At 46.1% G+C, this 20,678-nt stretch overlaps 1 non-coding gene across 1 annotated transcript; it reads right to left on the reverse strand.

Moving 5' to 3' along the window:
* Positions 1-11,666: 11,666 nt before the first annotated feature.
* LOC142785420 (U5 spliceosomal RNA) lies at positions 11,667-11,792 on the reverse strand. The gene has a single exon (XR_012888959.1). It is a non-coding gene; the product is annotated as a U5 spliceosomal RNA (small nuclear RNA).
* Between the last annotated feature and the right edge of the window lie 8,886 nt (positions 11,793-20,678).

Consider the following 20,678-nt stretch of genomic DNA (forward strand, 5'->3'; position numbering starts at 1 on the left):
TGGTGGAAGCTAAGCACGGGAGCCGACGATGACAGCAGTTTCATGAGACTCGAGTCTGTTATCTCCTCATCCACATCGTATATAACTCCTGTTGTCGTTTCTTCGTCGTACGCGGAGAATGCGCGAACCGGAATATTTCCTAATCGAACAATCGCTTTCAGCGTGTCCATTAAGGCCTTCGTAGTGACCTCCACGGACAGTATGCTCTTTCGGGTCATCATCATCATCATCATCATCATCAGCCTGACTACGTCCACTGCAGGACAAAGGCCTCTCCCATGTTCCGCCAGTTAACCCGGTCCTGTGCTTGCTGCTGCCAATTTATACCCGCAAACTTCTTAATCTCATCTGCCCACCTAACCTTCTGTCTCCCCCTAACCCGCTTCCCTTCTCTGGGAATCCAGTCAGTTACCCTTAATGACCAGCGGTTATCCTGTCTACGCGCTACATGCCCGGCCCATGTCCATTTCTTCTTCTTGATTTCAGCTATGATATCCTTAACCCCCGTTTGTTCCCTAATCCACTCTGCTCTCTTCTTGTCTCTTAAGGTTACACCTACCATTTTTCTTTCCATTGCTCGCTGCGTCGTCCTCAATTTAAGCTGAACCCTCTTTGTAAGCCTCCAGGTTTCTGCTCCGTAGCTAAGTACCGGCAAGATACAGCTGTTATATACCTTCCTCTTGAGGGATAGTGGCAATCTACCTGTCATAATTTGAGAGTGCTTGCCGAATGTGCTCCACCCCATTCTTATTCTTCTAGTTACTTCACTCTCGTGGTTCGGCTCTGCAGTTATTACCTGCCCTAAGTAGACATAGTCTTTTACAACTTCAAGTGCACTATTACCTATCTCGAAGCGCTGCTCCTTTCCGAGGTTGTTGTACATTACTTTCGTTTTCTGAAGATTAATTTTAAGACCCACCTTTCTGCTCTCCTTGTCTAACTCCTTAATCATGAGTTGCAATTCGTCCCCTGAGTTACTCAGCAATGCAATGTCATCGGCGAAGCGCAGGATACTAAGGTATTCTCCATTGACTCTTATCCCTAACTGTTCCCATTCTAGGCTTCTGAAAACCTCCTGTAAGCACGCGGTAAATAGCATTGGGGAGATTGTGTCCCCCTGCCTTACACCCTTCTTGATTGGTATTCTGTTGCTTTCTTTATGAAGCACTATGGTAGCAGTTGATCCCCTGTAGATTTCTTCCAGAATGTTTATATATACTTCATCTACGCCCCGATTCCGCAGTGTTTGCATGACGGCTGATATTTCTACTGAATCAAACGCCTTCTCGTAATCTATGAAGGCTATGTATAGTGGCTGGTTATACTCTGAGCACTTCTCTATTACCTGATTGATAGTATGAATGTGGTCAATTGTTGAATAGCCTGTTCGAAATCCTGCTTGTTCCTTTGGTTGATTGAACTCTAATGTTTTCTTTACTCTGTTAGCAATTACATTTGTAAATAGCTTGTATACTACAGAGAGCAAGCTGATCGGCCTGTAATTCTTCAAGTCCTTGTCATCTCCTTTCTTATGTATTAGGATGATGTTAGCGTTCTTCCAAGACTCTGGTACTCTTCCCGTCAGGAGACACATCGTAAACAGGGTGGCTAGTTTTTCTAACACAATCTGTCCTCCAACTTTCAGCGGATCTGATGTTACCTGATCCTCACCAGCAGCTTTGCCCCTTTGCATGCTCTCCAAAGCTTTTCTGACTTCTTCTATTATTACTGGTGGGGTGTAATCTGGGTTACTGCTAGTTCTTATAGTATTGAGGTCGTGGTTGTCTCGGCTACTGTACAGATCTCTGTAAAACTCCTCCGCTATTTTAACTATCCTATCCATATTGGTAGTTATTTTGCCTTCTTTGTCCCTTAGTGCATACATCCGACTTTTGCCTATCCCAAGTTTCCTCTTCAATGCTTTGACACTTCCTCCGTTTTTCAGAGCGTGTTCAATTCTCTCCATGTTATACCTTCTTACATCGCATACCTTACGTCTATTAATCAACTTTGAAAGCTCTGCCAGTTCTATTTTGTCTGTTGTACTTGACACTTTCATGATTTGACGCTTCTTAATTAGGTTCTTCGTTTCCTGGGAAAGCTTGCCAGTGTCCTGTCTAACTACCCTGCCTCCAACTTCCACTGCACACTCCATAATGATACTCGTCAGATTATCATTCATTGTATCTACGCTAAGGTTGGTTTCCTCACTAAGAGCCGAGTACCTGTTCTGCAGCGACACTCTGAATTCCTGTACTTTCCCTCTCAGTGCAAGCTGATTGATTGGCTTCTTGCGTATCAGTTTCTGTCGTTCCTTCTTCAAGTCTAGGCGAATTCGAGACCGTACCATTCTATGGTCACTGCATCGTACCTTGCCAATCACTTCCACATCCTGCACGATTCCAGGGTGTGCACTCATTATAAAGTCTATTTCGTTCTTATTTTCGCCATTAGGGCTCCTCCATGTCCACTTGCGGTTTTCTCGTTTTCGGTAGAAGGTATTCAAAATCCGTAAATTATTGCGTTCTGCGAATTCTACTAGTAGCTCTCCTCTGGCGTTTCTAGTACCGATGCCATAATCTCCTACTGCCTGGTCTCCAGCCTGCTTCTTCCCTACCTTTGCATTAAAGTCGCCCATCACTATAGTATACTGTGTTTTTACCTTACTCATTGCCGATTCCACGTCTTCATAGAAGCTTTCAACTGAAGCGTCATCATGGCTGGATGTGGGCGCGTAAGCCTGTACTACCTTCATCTTGTATCTTTTATTCAGTTTAATTACAATACCTACCACCCTTTCATTAATGCTATAGTATTCCTCTATGTTGCCAGCTATGTTTATGTGAATTAGGAACCCCACTCCCAGTTCTCTTCTGTCTGCCAAGCCCCTGTAGCAAAGGACGTGCCCATTCTGTAGCACCGTATAGGCCTCATCTGTCCTCCTAACCTCACTGAGCCCTATTATATCCCATTTAACACCCTCTAGCTCCTCGAATAGTACAGCTAGACTTCCCTCACTAGATAAGGTTCTAGCGTTAAACGTTGCCAAGTTCAGGTTCCAATGGCGGCCTGTCCGGATCCAGAGATTCTTAGCACCCTCTGCTGCGTTGCAGATCTGACCGCCGCCGTGGTCAGTTGCTTCGCAGCTGCTGGGGACTGAGGGCCATGAGTTATTTGACGTAAGCATGTGGGAGGTAGTGGCCAGATACTGCACCAGGGTGGCCAATCCTTCTCTGGTGAGGGAGTGCGTTCTCGGCGGTGTTTGCCGGTGAGGCCGCACCTCAGGCCTCTTAATGCAGTTCCATCAACACGCGGATTTTTTTTTAATCCGGTTGGGAACTGCGCGGTACCGGGATTTGAACCACGGACCTCTTGTATGCGAGGCGGATGCTCTAACCACTACGCCATCGCCGCTCGGGTATTTATGCGTATTTCTACGACTTTCCCTGGAGCGATGAGCTCAAAGTACTCTGTCAGGCTCTGCCTATTTAGAGAGTTCAAGATCTCTGTCTTCGATGTCGGCACATACGAAATGGTGTACGACCGCATGCTACTCGCCTTTGTCTGTGCTTGTTGGCTAGTGGGCGATGTCCGGCTGATTTTCCTCTTCAGGCGTCGGCTTGGTACGACCACGTAGTCGCTGTCCGAAGCCATATCTTCAACGGAGGAGTCATCAGAATGGTCATCGTGGGCCCAACTTGGGCCGGGGTGTGATGTGGACGCACTATGATGTGGTCGGCCTGGTCTCGGTTGCTGGATGGGGTTTTGATCCCCCATTCTAAGGGGGAACGCCCCTTCGAGGTGTGTCGATTATTGAAAAATCTTGGCAAAAGAATTAGGAAACTCACAGAGCTCGAAGCAGAGGCTGTTTTCTGTGACAACTTCTTCTTCCTTTTTTTAACGTTTCAAAACCAACATATGATTATAAGATACGCCATAGCGAAATGCTCCGGAAATTTTGACCACTTTTTGTTTTTTAACGTGCACCCAAATTTGAGCACTCAGGCTTACAGCAATCCGCCTCCATCGGAAATGCAGCCGCCGCAGCCGGGATACGATCCCCACCCCTGCGGGTCAGCAGCCGAGTACTTTAGCCACTAGACCACCGCGGCGGGGCCGGATGAACATTAGATGCATCTAAACCACACTTACTCTGTTCGCATGATATTCTGGTGAGATATTTCATTTAAGATATCGGAGTATAAAAAATAATAACAAGGGGAACTTGCTTTTTCACCAGAACTAATAGGGAGACTGGGAGAAAGAGCACAGAAGTTTCTTGACGAGCTCCGAATTCCCAAAAGTAGAGTTGGACGATTTTACAGCGGTGCACATGTACAACCTTTTTAACAAAGCAAGTGAGAAAAAAGTAAAAGAATTGCGATGCAGGATTTTTACCACCAATGCAAAAGGATTGTACTTGAAATAATTATTATTATTAGGACCACACTTCAAGAACTCATTATGCCTAGTAAGCACCAAATTTCGAAAACATGGGGAATTCCGTACTTCAAGACACAGTAACTCCAAAAAGACACAGACCTTCTTATTCTTTGCCTATGGCTCCAATCATGCCTACTGTAAACCTTTTTTTAAAGACGATAGTCTTTCTTGGGGACCTTCGACAGAAAAATTTTTGTCTGTCTGTCTGTCAGTACATTTGTCTGCTTGTGCGCCCTAACAATACCTCAAACGTTACGGAACGGCCAACCCCATCCGCAGCGCACACCAATATTTCTCAAGGTTTAGCGTTCATAGTGTTGCGATTGTCAATTAAAAAGCAATTATTGTGCATAACTGAGGCGCCACAACAACGCTTCGATGTTTTCTATGTCTGCATTTATACCAGAAGAGGCACACACAAGTAAGTCTAAGGAGCGTTGCGTTTATACGCGCTGCATTGACAGTGCAACGCGATGCTCAAAAAGGTGTTTCCAACGCTTTGCTACGTCGTCACGAGGGTGGCACCTACCCATCGCTTTGCGTTCCACACCTTATCACCTCTGAGACTGGTGCGCATCTTTCTCCGCGGGCTGCTCGCCTTAGTTTTCGAAGATAACTGCCAGATGGCACTTGTGTCTAACGTGCCTTAAGGTCCCTGTATTTTTCAAAGGTAGCGCAAAGGTAGCGCAAAGGTAGCGCTTTCAAAGGTAGCGCAAAGCATTGTACAAAAAGTGGAGGAGAATTAATTTCCTCCCCGCCCTCTACGTCTCTCCTCACTCCGGCGCGCGTTTCTGCTACCCTATTGGACCAGGCGCGACACGTGACCAATGAACCTTGATGACCCCTCGGCTCCGCCGGGCAGCGACGCCATGAGTGAGCGCACTGCATCTCGCTCCCACGTGTGTTGCCTTTAGCAAGGCGGCCTCGGATGCAGCGCAATGCCGACCTGATGTGCCGTTGGCTGCTCCAGCAGCATTGCAAAAGGCGACAAGCTTTTTGTGGTTCCACGAGGGAAAAATAATGAGGAGCGGAGAGCGGTACGGCTGCATCGCATCGGCAGGAAAAACTTCGGTTATCACCGAGGGAGGCTTTGCGAGGTAAGCACTCACTGCAGAACTTCTCCGCGTAGACATGCCTCCGGAAGGCTTTCAGATAAAGCTCATCCTTGGTTCAGGTTCATGTTAAACAAAATCAACTTGAAATTTCCGTCGACGCCTTCTCGCACGATTTCAACCACGATGACAGCTCGATCGTTTTTAGCTTGCTCGAATATTCGAATACGGCCACAACATAACTACTGTTGAATGTTTGGCGTTCGCGATTTGCTTTTTAAATGGAACCATTTGCAGCGGAAGCAATTATGATTCTCCAGAGATCAACCACGTCTTTGATCGTTTTTCCTTTTTTTCGCTCGAACTTTGATTACCTGTAGGCAAAATTTCGGCGTTTATTGTTTTATTGTGGTTTATTGTGTTCTCAGTTTGTATTATTTCATATTTATCTCACTTTTGCGCACTTCCATGACCGAATTTCGTGCATGCGTGTACAGCTAATATAAAAGAGTGTATGGTAAATATAACGTTGTATAGTTGTTTATTTGTGAAATGCATAGATACTTTCGTTCAAATTTCGAACATACTTGCGAAGTTGTACACTTTCGATTAACAAAGAGAAAGGCACCTACTAAATGCAAGAAAATCATCTAGCTTTTGTGGCTGTTTGCATTTTTACCGTAAGAAGCAAAATATTTTGCATCGGCAATATCACATCAGCCAAACCGCAAAAATGCGATAGAGGATGTCGGTATTTTTCAGAAACACTTCACGATGGATCAGTATGAGCCAGCAATTCTGGCACAAACTGGGATCAAGAAACTCAAGCCAAATGCGGTTCCTTCTATATTTGCGCATCGGCCTCTTCCGAAAGAGCGCAAGCCACCCCGCAAAAGGGGGAATGAAACGGTTCCTGGTGAGGCCCCTTTGTAGTTTCTATTCCTCTCTTGTGTTGCGAATGCGATTATGTTTTGGGGTTTATATGACAATACAGTGTGTTTAGATCACTGGCAGATAGCGTAGTTACTGCATTTATCTTTATGACCTGTGAACCTGATTAATTCGGCATCCAATTCTGTCTTACTGTGGCAGCAAACATCCCCACCCCTACACTGTACTTGCTCAACTCTTGCTTACAGCTGTATCCTTGGATGAGCCAGAAACGTCAGTGGCGAAGTCCCCGGACGCTGAAGCAGTGGGCAGTTTATTTTGTGAGTTGACTGCGCTGTGATGACAAATGTTCGCGCCTTTAGACTGTGTACTTACGCAATTCATGCTTACAGCTGCCTCCTTGGACAACACAGCAACCTGAATATACCGCGACCCTGAACCAGTGGGCAGCTCATTTGGTGAGTTAATTGCACTGTGATGGCAAATGCTCACGCCTCTAGCCTCTGTATTTACAATTCATGCTTACAGCTGCCTCCTGGCAGCTGTAAGCATGAATTGCATCATGCATCAAATCAGAGGCTACCTCTGATCAGAAGCATCAAATCAGAGGCTATCTGATTTGATAGCGAAATTGTTTCGCCCTGTCGTCGCTCTACTGGAATATTTTGCAGCGTTCGTGATAATTCGATGCTTCCCGCATTTTATTTGCGCACTCAATAAAATCTACCTTCATCCCACTAAACGTTTGTGGTATTTTGTGGATGAATTGCTTACACACGTCCCATTATGGAAGCAGGCATGCATGTCCCAAATTTCAGTAGGGCTCTATTGTTCCTGTACAAACTCGAGCTCTAAAAGCACTCATATTAACTTTTCAACATAAGGCCCCTAGGGGCCTTACTTCAACGCGCCGCGCGACAAAACGAAACCGTCCGGTGGCGCGCTCCGCGTGAGTCGCTCCTTCATGGCGACTGAGAGTGGCGGGCGAGGAGGAAATGGCGCGGGGAAGGGAGTTTGCGCTACCTTTGAAAAATACAGGGGCCTTAACGTGCCTACATGTGCTCGTTCACCTCCAGCGCACGCTCGAGGCACTCTAACGCAGCGCCTGCTGAATACCATTCAGCAAATTTCTTGCGCAGAACATCAAATGAAGGTTTTGTTAACTCTCTCCAAACGCAAGACTATCGTCTTTCGACGACATATAAAGTGTAATATCTACAATCAGGCCAATTTTTTGTGTGAACGTGTGTCTCACATATGTTATATACCGTGGCCGCAACGGAAGACAAAGCTTGCAAAAGAGATTCAGCCCTATATTATGTGGATTCAGTTTATGACGCCACTACCGAGCACCTGTTGTCGAATATTATATGCAGCATGACACGTAATCTTTTGTGTACTGCTAAATTGCCTCACTTCGTAAGAGTGACTATATGATCTTACAAAACAAGAAAGCTGGGGAAATATTCGAACTACACAGTTGTATACTGGTTTGCAAAACTTTTGATAAGCCAGTATTTAAATTACCAACAAATAAAATAATTGGCAGATCCCACGTACAATGAGAATCGATGATATGCTAAGCACCAATGAGGAATGTTGATATGTCACTTTAAAATCAGTAAGAGGTTACGAGGTGGAGATAAATAATGCCATACATGACTTCCGTGTCGTGATTATCATGTTTGAATGTGTCGTTCACCTTCCTCATCTATTCACCTCACGTGATACCCAATTTATTATATGTAGAGCTAGCAGAACGGCCACGAGCATGCTATGAGCGTGGTATGTTGTCACGTTCCTACATACTACGCGTGTAAGGACTGTCATGTTTGCACCAGTCATATATTTCGTCATACATTGCGTTACGAAACACCAACTTTGGTATATGAGGCGCGCTAGCGAAGCGACCGCGAGCGCATCATGAGCATGGGACGTAGTGATGTGGTTACATGGTACGCATGTCTTGATTTTCATGTTAGGGTCAGTCGCTTGTGTTCGCCATGCAATCATGTCATACCATAGAAGTTTTGAAAAATCCCATGTGAACGAAACCACTGCAAGAGCTGAAGGACCACAAAATTTAAATCATCGAATTTGTGACATAGATATTGTGATTTTATTATGACTAGCCAAATATGTTCGTTACACAGTCAAGTTTTGCCAAACCAAGTTTGGTATCAATACTATTACAAAAGCGGCCGGAAGAGCTAAAAGTCGTAGGCGGCTAGAGAGATTGATAGATAGATAAATAGATAGATAAATAGATAGATAGATAGATAGATAGATAGATAGATAGATCGACGCGCTCAAAGTCGCGGAAGTTCACTAAATAATGCTTTGCATTTAATGATGTTCGTACCACAAAGGCCTGCGAAACAACAAAATATCACTGCATATCCACGGAGTCAACGACGATGAGTGGGGTGAAGCCTCTGTCTGTCTGTCTGTCTGTCTGTCTGTCTGTCTGTCTGTCTGTCTGTCTGTCTGTCTGTCTGTCTGTCTGTCTGTCTGTCTGTCTGTCTGTCTGTCTGTCTGTCTGTCCGTGAGTCCTTCGTGCATCCGGCCACTCGTCCGACCGTGCTTTCGTTCGTGCTTCCGTGCGTCCGCCTCTCCGTCTGTCCATCTGTCTGTCTGTGTATGTTTGTCTGTATGTCTGTTTGTGTGATACTGCCGGTTACGCCTGATGGAGGACAAGGTTAGAGCTTCGTCCCTAAAATTTTTCGCCTGATCTGCCGCTTGCACGCACGAACTGCGGTGCTCATAATGCACCACAGTGACGATGGTAATCGGTGCGTGACGACTAATCTGCCTCTCAAGGTCGCACAGGAGATAACTGCTGCGTGTGCGTATCGCTGGCAGGAAGCGCCGTGAAAGAAGCGCATCGTTTCTATGCGTAATGTTTGGGAGTGCTGCAGTGACCGCCGGAAAAGCCAAACAATTGAAATGACGCAGTTTTCTTTCCCTTTCCCTTTACTTCAAATCCAATTGGAGCACTGCAATGCGTTGAGGAACGTGAGCAAAAGGATTGCTGTAAATGTTCCCCCTATGTAACAGAGTAGCGTGTTGTATAGAACTCGCTGGTAGGGCTTCTGTGGGTGTAATCACTTTCGTGTGCGCAAAAAGCAATCTTTTGAGGGAAGACCAACTCTCTGGTGGCGTGGGTGCCAGCATCCACCGTTCCATGGCCACCACCGCTATTCTGCCGCTGAGCAGTCCGGTGTGAGCAGCGTTGATGGCATGGTCCGGTAGGGCTGAATATTTCGTGAGCGCGATGTTGCGGTGCTGTGTGTTTTAAAGACGGTAGTCTTTCTTGGAGACCTTCGGCATAAAAAAAATTTGGTCTGTCTGTCTGTCTGTCTGTCTGTCTGTCTGTCTGTCTGTCTGTCTGTACGTTTGTCTGTCTGTCCACTCTTAACGTCACAATGTACATGAAACGGCCGACCCCATCCGCAGCGACCACCAATGTTGCTCAAGGTTAGCGTTCATGCTTGTGCAATTGTCAATCAAAAATGAATAATTGCGCATGTCTGGAGCACCACAACAACACGCATACATTAAGCATGTGCATCTCTTACTTGAAAAGGCATAGATAAGTAATTTTCAGGGAAGTACCGCTTATCACGTTGCGCGTACCATGCAACGCTTGCTCGGAACAACGAGTGTTTCCAACGCTTTACAAAGGCAAGATGGTGCTGGCACCTACACGTCGCCTCGTGTTCTGCTCGTTATCACTTCTGACATGGGCGCACACACCGCTCTCAGAGGCACGCGCTTTGTTTGCTAAGAAAACTGCCAGATGGCGCTGATGTCTCACGTGTGACGTGACTTGATGCGCTTGTTCGCCTCCGCTGCACGATCAGGGCACTCTAACACAGCGCCTCCAGTTTACCACTTACCAATTTTCTTGCGTAGAATATCAAATAAATGCGTTGTTCACTCTCTCTACACGCAAGACTATCGTATTTCGATGAATTTGCAGAAACATGCAGATACGTGGCCACTTTCTTTTTGTTCGACGCGAAATACTTCAGGTATGTTGTGGAGATGACAGACACAAACGTTACGTTCCGCCGCGGTGGTCTAGTGGCTAAGGTACTCGGCTGCTGACCCGCAGGGCGCGGCTTCGAATCCCGGCTGCGGCGGCTGCATTTCCGATGGAGGCGGAAATGTTGTAGGCCCGTGTGCTCAGATTTGGGTGCACGTTAAAGAACCCCAGGTGGTCTAAATTTCCGGAGCCCTCCACTACGGCGTCTCTCATAATCATATAGTGGTTTTGGGACGTTAAACCCCACATATCAATCAATCAATCAAACGTTACGTTCATGACGTCACATCGTGGCTGGAAGCAGTAAGATTTGTTCTCTGCGAAATGTGTGACCTGGTAATCATAATAACCAGCAGTGTTGTCATTGACAATCTTTTCACTTACCCGCAGTTGTGCAAAAAGTCCGAAATAAATCCTGTCTTTTCAAAAAATTTGCAAAATGGGTGCGACTCTCAGAGAAATTTTTTAAACTGATTCTGCGTAATCTACGTGTGCATATTTTATACACATTGGCCATAGACATCAGCACTCCAGGTTGAAGTAGTCGAAAGCTCACTCTCAACTATGATTCATTAAGACAGTGAAAAAGAAAGACAAGATAACATCCTTATAATACTAATTAACAAGGCATTTCGGCTTCAGCAAGGGAGCCCTGTGAACAATGCAGTCGACAAAACATTATTTTTCGTTTATGCTTCTTTAATCGCCGGCGTTTACCTTGATTGCGATAATGTTTCTTTGCAACAAGAATGGTTTGCGTCAAAATCTCGGTTGACTCATCATTGCTTTACGTTAGTTAATCAATCTCTGCCAATTAATTATTTATCATAAAATGATTGGCTTAGCTGTAGTTAACATTCATTTGTTATAGAGGGCGTCAGCGTATTTTAAAATTCTGGCCCGATTTAGCTGGGGCACCATGTTTTGAACTTCGTGAATCATAGCACTGTCGGCACCAGCAATACAGGGCCCGGCGTAAATAAATTTCTGTAGGAGTAAACAAGAAATAGCCTGCTCAAGCAAGAGGCCGGTATATAGGGTTGCGTTCAAAAGGCACTGACAGCCCACCCCGTTGGTAGAGCTGGTCATGAATATCGCGGGAAAAACGTGCCACCATAGTATCCTTCGGGTGTGCAGTCAAGCAACGAAAATTGACTAGATTTGTAACCACAGCGGTGAGTGTAAGTCAACAGACAAAAGCATTGAAGTCTTACTTTTGATTTTTAAAGTAGGCCTCACCCAAACGGGCAAGGCCTCCCAAAAATTGGCCTATTGGCTCATTAGAGTGTCCTCCCCCACGGCAATCTTTAGTAAAAGGCGAAAGATTGATGCGACCAGCTGAGGAAGGACATGAGCGTTGAATAATGCACGGGCCACACTCCGGGGGTGCTGAAAAAAAGCCAGAAAACTTGGCCAAGTTTATGTAGAAGTTATTTGCACATTTCCGCCTTTCAATTAAAAAGTATTTATTGTCGTAAAAACTTCTCTGCATCACTCACCATAATAACGTAGACCTTTTAAGTAACTGAAGTCAAATATAGCCACGTTCTTTTCAGTTTAGGCTTCTATGCTGGTGATAAATGTATGCAGCCGTGTAAGCTTCCATCGAAGTTTGTAACTGCCGGAGTAGCGGCACGTGAGCACGCGTCTTTATCATACTTGGCGTGCTACGTATTTCGTTTTTTTAGATAATTTCAGAAAGCGCACTGCTAGGAATTCAATACGATAGAATGCGTGCGAGTCATAAAAATTCAAAAAGTTAACTACTCATTATTTAGTGATACGTGATACTGTGTGCCCTCGTACAGTGCGCTCATCGTTATCCTACCGTCGGTGCCATTGCACTTGTATTGTATCTAGGACAAAGGTAGCTGGGACAGTCTGCGACCAAAAATGAGGAAGACGAAGTGTCTCTCTAACAGAACGATTAGTCCCTCAGTTTTTCTATCTTTTGTGGATAACATTGTGTTCACCAGCCAAGTGCGGGTTTCTGCCGGCGGGCGGTGGAGATGGAGTCGCACACGGGTCCGCCAGACCCCACGAGTCCCGTGGAAGCCGCCTCTTGCAAGCGCAGCGGTGCCGATAGCGACACTGACAGTGACCATGCCGTGAACTATTATGGAAGCAGTGAAGAGTCCAGTGACGACACCTTCGAGCTGGTGTGGAGGCGCAAGGCGAATAGACGGTTTCTGAGCACGCCATCCGATTCGAGTGCGTGCACCATAAGATCTTCGCGTAGTATCGAGGTATTCACCATCCTGTTCAAGCCAGTTCTCACCACGGACAACATAAGGCGCCTCAGCAAGCAAGCCGTGTCTGCACAACTTTAGGCACTGGCGCAAAACGAAATTAAAGACGTCATAGTGAACACATGCAAGAATGTTCTAGCCAATGACGTTAACCACGCGGCTACGCTGGGCATTTTGCGCAAAGTCACAGAGCTCAATAGCATGGCAGTCCGCTTTCACATACCGCTCGAAAAAGAAGTCATCGCTGGAGTAATTTATGATGTTGACGAGACCATTGTCAACACAGACATGCCAATACTGATCAAGCCCGCTACAGAAGGGCCAATCATAACAAGTATTTTCGTCTCGGCACGCCACGTTGCGTGAAGATCATATTCAGCGGTGAAACCCTCCCGTCACACCTGAAGGTGGGACACTTTCGACACACTGTTCGTTCCTTCGTAGCGAGGCCAATTCAATGCAGAAAATATACGAAGAGGGGTCACGTGAGCAGCGTGTGCAAGAACACCACCGTTTGTGCCCGATGCGCTGAACCTCACGCCACTAGCACATGTCAATCCAATACTCGGAAGTGTTCGAATTGTGACGACCCTCACGATGCATCTTCGAAGGACTGTCCGATTATTCGAAGGGAAATGGCAGTGCTGAAGAAAATAGTTCGGGATAACTCGTTTCAACGGGAAGCAGCCGCGTCTGTTAGACGACGACAATCGCGTCATCGACGGCACTCCAAGATATCCAAGATTCCGTTGTCTCGTGAACCGCGCTCAAAGTCGCCTTCACTTCTGTCTCCCAGAACAAGCGAAGTCGCGTCGAAGGATAACGAAGGCGCCAACTGCCACACAGTGGGCGCCTGGCTGGAAGTCTCTCAACTACACGACACTAGAGAGTGGCATCAGACTTCAGCAGTGAAGCACTCCTCGTCCTAATTCTCTAAACCAACAGAGGAAGACAATCAAATAGTCGCCAAGGTAAGTTCCCTCGTGAGTACCATTCGTGTGTTTGTGAAGAAGGTGCAAACACCAATAGCACGAAGCGCATTGCAGCTGCTGTATACCATCAGCCCGGTTCTAGCAAGCCTTCTTAAGTCGATTGCTTAAGAAGATTAACAGCACAACCATGGGTTATCAACAGTAACAGTTAACGTTTGCAGATTATATTCGAAATGCCTTCATATTTCAATGGAATGTGAGAGACCTGAAGTCGAGGATAGAGAATTTCCGGCAGTTCGTTTTTAAAAACCACTTCCCGATATTGGTAATCTGTGAGCTGAACCATCCGACTATAAGAATATCAGGATACGAGTCTTCCGTTTCAATCACGAATGGAAGTAGCAGCAAAGATATTGTTTACATTCGCAAGGACTTTACTTATTTCGCCCATGCTATACTGCCAGATGATGAGAACCAGTACGTGTGCACTACTCTGAAGAGAAGCGGTTGTCTTTTACTCTTATTGGCGTATATATATCCCCCACAAGTCCATTTGATTGTAAGAGACTAATATACATTATGGAAGCTATTCGATGCTCTTGCATTATAACTGGTGATTTTAATGCACATCATCGGATATGAGGAAACTTGACGAAAAACGCGAAAGGGCGCTCACTGATATTGGTTGTGTCAGACCACAACCTGCGCATTCTGAGTGATGGTAGCCCGACATACCTGCGAGGAACGACGTACAGCAGCTTCCTCGACATGACACTGGTGTCGTGTTGCTTAAGTTCAAAAGCGTGGTGGTTTTCAGGTATCGAAACCCTTGGTAGCGACCACATTCCGACTTATGTCAGTATTGATGGTCAAGTGACTTCGTCCTCGCCGGTCAACCGGTATATAGACTGGACACTTTATGAAGGACAAGTGGAAGACACGTGCAGAAATGATTCCTTGTGTGGGTTAAAACAAGTAATTGCAGATGCAATGAAAAATTGTACGTGCCACTTCACGCGCTCAACACACGGAGCTTGACATCGAAATAGAAAGGCTTCCGGCGTGACGTAGACGTGCTTAGAGAAGATAAAGGCGTGCGAAGTCGATTCTTGATCTCAGAGTAGCAAGGCACATGCAGAAAAAAATACAACGCCGAATAGACAAACTGCAGGATTAAAGATGGAAAAGCTTTTGTGAGTAATTAGACCCACGCAAGCCGTTGTATCATGTATGGAGAACTCTACAAGGTCTTAGCTCAGGCACCATGCAACGTCATTCTTCAAGGCCGTCGCACTTCGTCTCAACTGCCATGATATTGACGTTGCAGAGGATTTTTGCGCGAACCTCCCCGGCGGTCCAGTCCTACTCTCCAATGTGCTTTTATTTGATATTCCCGGACCACGAGATATAAGCATGGATGCTCCATTTTCTCTGGAAGAGCTACAAGCTGCACTGACACTGTGTAGGTGTTCGTCTTCGCGAGGGCCCGATTCGATAACGTATACGGCTCTGCGTCACTTGGGCCGAGCACCTAGACGACAACTGCTAAATTTTTTTAATTGGCCATGGGAAGATGGCATCGTACCTCAAGAACAGAAACGGAGCCGTCTTGTGCCACCTCTAAAAGCAGGGAAATCTCCTCTGTTGCTGACATCATACCAGCCTGTAGCTCTCGCCAGCTGCGTGGGGAAACTCATGGAGTCATGATTCTCACGCACTTGGAATGGTTCCTTGAACGGCATTACCTTTAAACCAACTACATGGCGAGATTTCTACGAGGCCGTTCATTGATTGACAACGCCATTGATTTGGTGTCATCAGTAGAACAGCAGAAATATAGGAAACGACTAGCACTTGCGCTCTTTATTGATGTTAAAGGTGCACATGACAACGTTTCCCATCAAGCTATACTAGACACCCTGCTGTTAATTGAACAGGGAGGGCGAATGCTTCGATGTATGCGAAGCTACCGGACACGAAGATCCTTTTTTGTATATACTGAAGATGGCCCGACCTCAGACCACTACACGTGCCATGACGTCCCGCAAGGAGGCGTTTTAAGTACAGTTCTTTTCAATGTTGCCTTGCTTGGCCTGGTGAAAGCTCTCCCGGAAAGAGTCTGTGTTTAAATATACGCAGATGATATCTGTGTTTGGGCATCTGCATTGACACGCCTACAAGTTCGAGCAATTATACAGAGGGCACCGTCGCAAGCATCTGACTATCTTCGCATGCAAGGCCTAACAATCTCATCAGAAAAAATGTGCACTGGTGTCCTTCACGCACAAGGCGATGACAAGTTACCCGATAAGCATTAATGGCCAGCCCATCGCTTACAAGCGCAGCCATCGTTTTCTAGGTGTCATTGTCGACCGCGACCTCTCCTGGAGCCCTCACGTGACAAGTTTGAAAGCGATACTGGTATCTATGGCCCACGTCCTGAAAGTAATCGCTGGAAAAAGATAGGGTCCGTCATTCAGTTTCATGCTGCAGCTTTAACAATACTTTTTGTTGGTGTACTGCACTACAGTTCTCTTCTGCTTACTAAAACATGCAAGACAAGCATTTGAGCCCTTCAGGCGTGCAAGCACAGGCACTACGTGTTTGTTTCGGCCTGCCACGAACTACCTCAACCGCTGGAACAGTTATATTGGCTCCGGATCATCCGTTTACGACTTACGTCACAACCGACGCGCCGAGAGCACATATTCGGCAAATTTCACAGATGGCATCAAACCATTTGACATTCCCGCCTGAAGAACGGCCGCAGGCGTCCTTCTCTAAGCTCGTAAGCTCCCTCCGCGTTTTGCTAACATCCGGTTTTATAGCCTTGGCGCGCTAATCGTCCACGTTGTGGAGCCTACGACAACCCGACGTGCGCCTTTCCGTCCCAGGAACAAGAAATCGAAAAGTCATTTCTGGCTTGGCCTTTAAGCAAGCGACTCTAGACTGTTTATACACTTTCCACGCTGACAGAATCCACGTGTACACAAATGGATCTACAACCCAGACTTGCTCCACCGGCGCCACCGTCATTCCATCGCGACACATCAACATCACTTACAAACTTTGTCACGTGAGCACATCGACTGGATCGGAAATCGTTGCCCTGAGAGGTGCCATGGAATATATTAAGCAAACCGGCTAATCGATGGGCAGTATTCTGTGACTCCAAGGGGGCTCTACAATTTGTTTCGTAGGCAATTCGTCGCGGGTCGTACGAACAACTGGCATGGGAAATCAGAGAAATGCCGCACTATGCGACTGAAAAAGGACACAATGTTGTGTTCTAGTGGACACCAAGTTATTGCGGTATCTCCGGCAATGACCTCGCCAATGAAGCAGCCAGAAATGCACACGTACAAGCAAACCCTGTGTCCGTACGTTTATCTAGGATTGACTCGTCTAGATAACTAAGTAAGCTGGCGCAGGATATGACACTTCAGAAGTGGCAGTCATCACAATGCGCACATAATCGACTATATTCTCTCAATCCAACTTTACGACGGCGGCTACCCTCTGACCTTTCTAGGAAGGAAGGTACAGTGTTGTGCCGTCTGCGTCTGGGCGTAGCCTTCACCAAGGCCTATTCATTCAAGATAGGGACGGCCGACAGCGCAGAGTACAACGACTGCGCCGATGATGAGACTATTGATCACATATCATGTTACTGGCCGGCACACGCAAACGAGAGGCTTCCTCTGCGCCGTGTTTTAAATAAATAGGACAGAAGTGATTCAACTGTCGAGAAAGTATTGGGACCATGGCACTGCCCATCCAATTTCCGAAAGGCAACGAAAGCACTGTTGCATTTTCTCAAAGACGCCGGCCTGTTTGATCGTTTGTGCTGGTGAAACTGTTACGCGCCGGCCCAGTTAGTTACGTTTGTTCACATACTCTATAAATTTCCTTCCCCTCTCCCCTTCCCCAGTGTAGGGTAGCCTACCGGGGCAAAGCCCTGGTTAACCTCCATTCCTTTCTCCTTGTGTTCTCACTCTTTCTGTCGAAAATGACGCCACAAAATCTGGACGAGCTTTACAAAAATACGTGGCTGATTTCTCTTTCTAGGAATTGTTATAACACGTAAGTGAAATACGTTATCACATAGGTAGTTTTGCGCTCATTGTGCACTGTTTCGACACAAGGCCCTGCGAATGAATGCTACGGCAAGAAAGTGCGAAGTCACGCGGAGGATAGCAAGTGGCTCGATACTTGGAGCAGGCAACTGTAGCACAAAGCCTGAGTGAAATGAGCATACACAGGACGAGCGCGAAGTTACAACTGTCCCGGCTCGAATATTGAAGCGCGCTGTTCAAACAACAACAACAAAAAAAAAAAAACGCACGAAACAAACGCACAGTTATAGACAAGTGCGAACAGCTGTCACAATCTGCGATTTGGAATGGCGCGCGACTTTAGTGAATGCGGCAGCAGGCGAAGTGGCCTTCGTGCTCGCCGAATCACGGGTCTGATAAGCGCGCGTGCAAAAGAAGCCCCGGCCGCTCCGCGTGGGCGACGCTCATCGAAACGAGCCCGTCGCCCCATGTTGCGACTGATCGCGAAAAAATTGGGTGATTCAACGTCCCTGGACGCCCCCATCTGGCTATGCTGTTTACCTACAGGTACAATTCCTTTGAGGCGAAGCTCCGTATAACGGCACCCGTTCGTCTCTAGTAGCCGTTGTAGTATGTAACGAGTATAACATTTTGACCTCCAAGGTGGCGCTGGTGAGAGATTCCTTCAGAGCGTTGTTGAGCAATAAAAAATAGCGTTCAATGTACATGCCAGTGGCTGGTAATGGGGAATAAATCACAGGAGCATTTGGCTTTTAGTTAACGCGCACGCTGCTATCCCCATTAGCAGCCATAGGCATGTACATTGAAAAACATCTGACAAGAAAGGGTTGCTACGTCATACTCGCTGGGTGTAGCCTCCTTAATTTTAGAAAGGTTTAGCGAGCGTTGAGCCGCAGTGCCATGAATACATTGAACTAGTATATACCATGAAATCGAGGTGGTTAAAGGTGGGAAATGGACCCCGAGCGCAAGCCGTAAGAAAGTGAGCGTGTGCCACTTCTCGTTTAGACCTTGGAATTTCCGCTGGATGGTGGTGCTTCTATACGGGGAGCCTTCATGTGCGCGCGTCTCCGTGTTTTATAGGGTGGGGACAACTCCGATCATGTTGCTTACAACTGGCTAAAACGGCCCCCATACTTTACGGGCCGCCATGTTGGTTCTGAGTGGTCGCTCATTTACATTGACGGCAGCATGGGTTTCAACGAGAAGTGTTTTTTTTTTTGTATAGCATGTGCTGACGGCTGAAGGGTTGTTTTCTGAAGTTAGCCATGGTTTGGTAGAACAGAAAAGACAAGTTCGTGACTCGAATTCGTATAAAATACTGTTAAAACAGTCCGTTTCTCCCACTTGAGAGACCCACCACATTGGCGGAGTGAAGTTATTTAGGGAGCCTATATAGGCGAGGGGGAGAACGTCGATGTCACTATGAATGAACTTCAATGTCTGCTGCCATTCATGAAGCATATTCACCTTAGATTGCAAATAACTCAAAGGCTTCTTAGTGCAAGGCTCGAAACCATGCTGTTCATATTTATTTATTTATTTATTTATTTTTTTATTTAAAAATTTCTTAGAGGCCCTTTACAGGGCATTGAGTAAGGGGGGTAATCGGTGAAGTTTTACAGATCACACAAAATTAATTCACGCGTTACAAAGCGTAACAGCACAATGAAAATATGACGCGGTTTGCAATATAAGTTGAAGTTAACAGGTGATAACAAGAAAAAAGAAAAGGTGATTTCATAGTGCACACACGACAGTGGGAACCGAATACAGTCATTGTAGCATATGAAGGCGACATCAACCAAAGAATAGCCAGCTGGCTTTACCTCAACGACGTGCCGTAATTTGTTTATAAGTTGCAGAACATACAATAGAAAGAGCACCAAAAAGCGCAGAACCTATGCCCATATACAGAAAACATTTCCAGTGTGCAACAAACATAATCGGGATCAAAATCCGACACTAAAAAAAAGAAAAAAATGTGCAGAACAGTGGCAAGTCTATTGTGAGAAGAGAGTAAGCAGCAACTGACGGAAAGAAATATTGTCTGATACAGATGCGATGTTATCTGGAAGACCATTCCACAAGCGTATGGCGCGAGGAAGAGCAGATGAGTTGAATGAATCAGTTGCCCCGTATAATCGCTTGAAACTGAAATGATTATGCAACCTACGTGAAGTAATGGAAGGAACATCGAGGTGGAGTGGGAGGGGTCTGTTGGTGTACTCGTATTTTTGAAAGAGGCAAAGAAGGGAAATGTCGCGACGAGTGCTCAGGGGTTGAAGAGAAAGATTGTTTTTAATTTTCGTTATGCTGCTGTGATAGTCATGATTGCGTGAAATGAAACGGGCCGCCCTATTCTGAATAGCTTCAAGCATGTTAATTAAGTAGTTGTGATAAGGGGACCAGATAAGAGCGGCAAATTCAAGCTGGGGACGGACAAAGGTTTGATAGGCTAGTTGACGGACGTGAGCGGGACAGCTATATAAATTACGGCGTAGATATCCTAAGGACTTGGAGGCTTTCGCGCTAATGGTGGTGATGTGGTGAGACCAGGAGAGATTGGGTGTGAAATGGACACCAAGATATTTATAAGATGATGCCTGTGATAGTGCAGAATTATTGATAGTGTAGTGGAAAGTGCAAACGTTTTGTTTGCGCGTAAAGGAGATTATTTTACATTTTTTCGTGTTCAGGGACATTCACCATTTGTTACACCAGTCATTAATGCGGTGAAGGTCGCTTTGTAGAGTTAAGTGGTCGTCGGGGGATGATATAGTACGGTAAATTATGCAATCATCTGCGAAAATACGCATGCAGGAAGATATGTTATTTGGCAGATCATTTAAATAGATTAAAAACAGTAGGCGGCCGAGGACGCACCCTTGTGGAACGCCAGAAGTTACGGGGGAAAGAGGGGAAGGGGGATTGTTAATTATAGTAAACTGCTGACGAAGTGAAAGAAAGTTGCGAAGCCAAGATAG

The sequence above is a fragment of the Rhipicephalus microplus genome, unplaced genomic scaffold (assembly GCF_043290135.1).
Source record: "Rhipicephalus microplus isolate Deutch F79 unplaced genomic scaffold, USDA_Rmic scaffold_21, whole genome shotgun sequence".
In the NCBI taxonomy this organism is placed as follows: domain Eukaryota; kingdom Metazoa; phylum Arthropoda; class Arachnida; order Ixodida; family Ixodidae; genus Rhipicephalus; species Rhipicephalus microplus.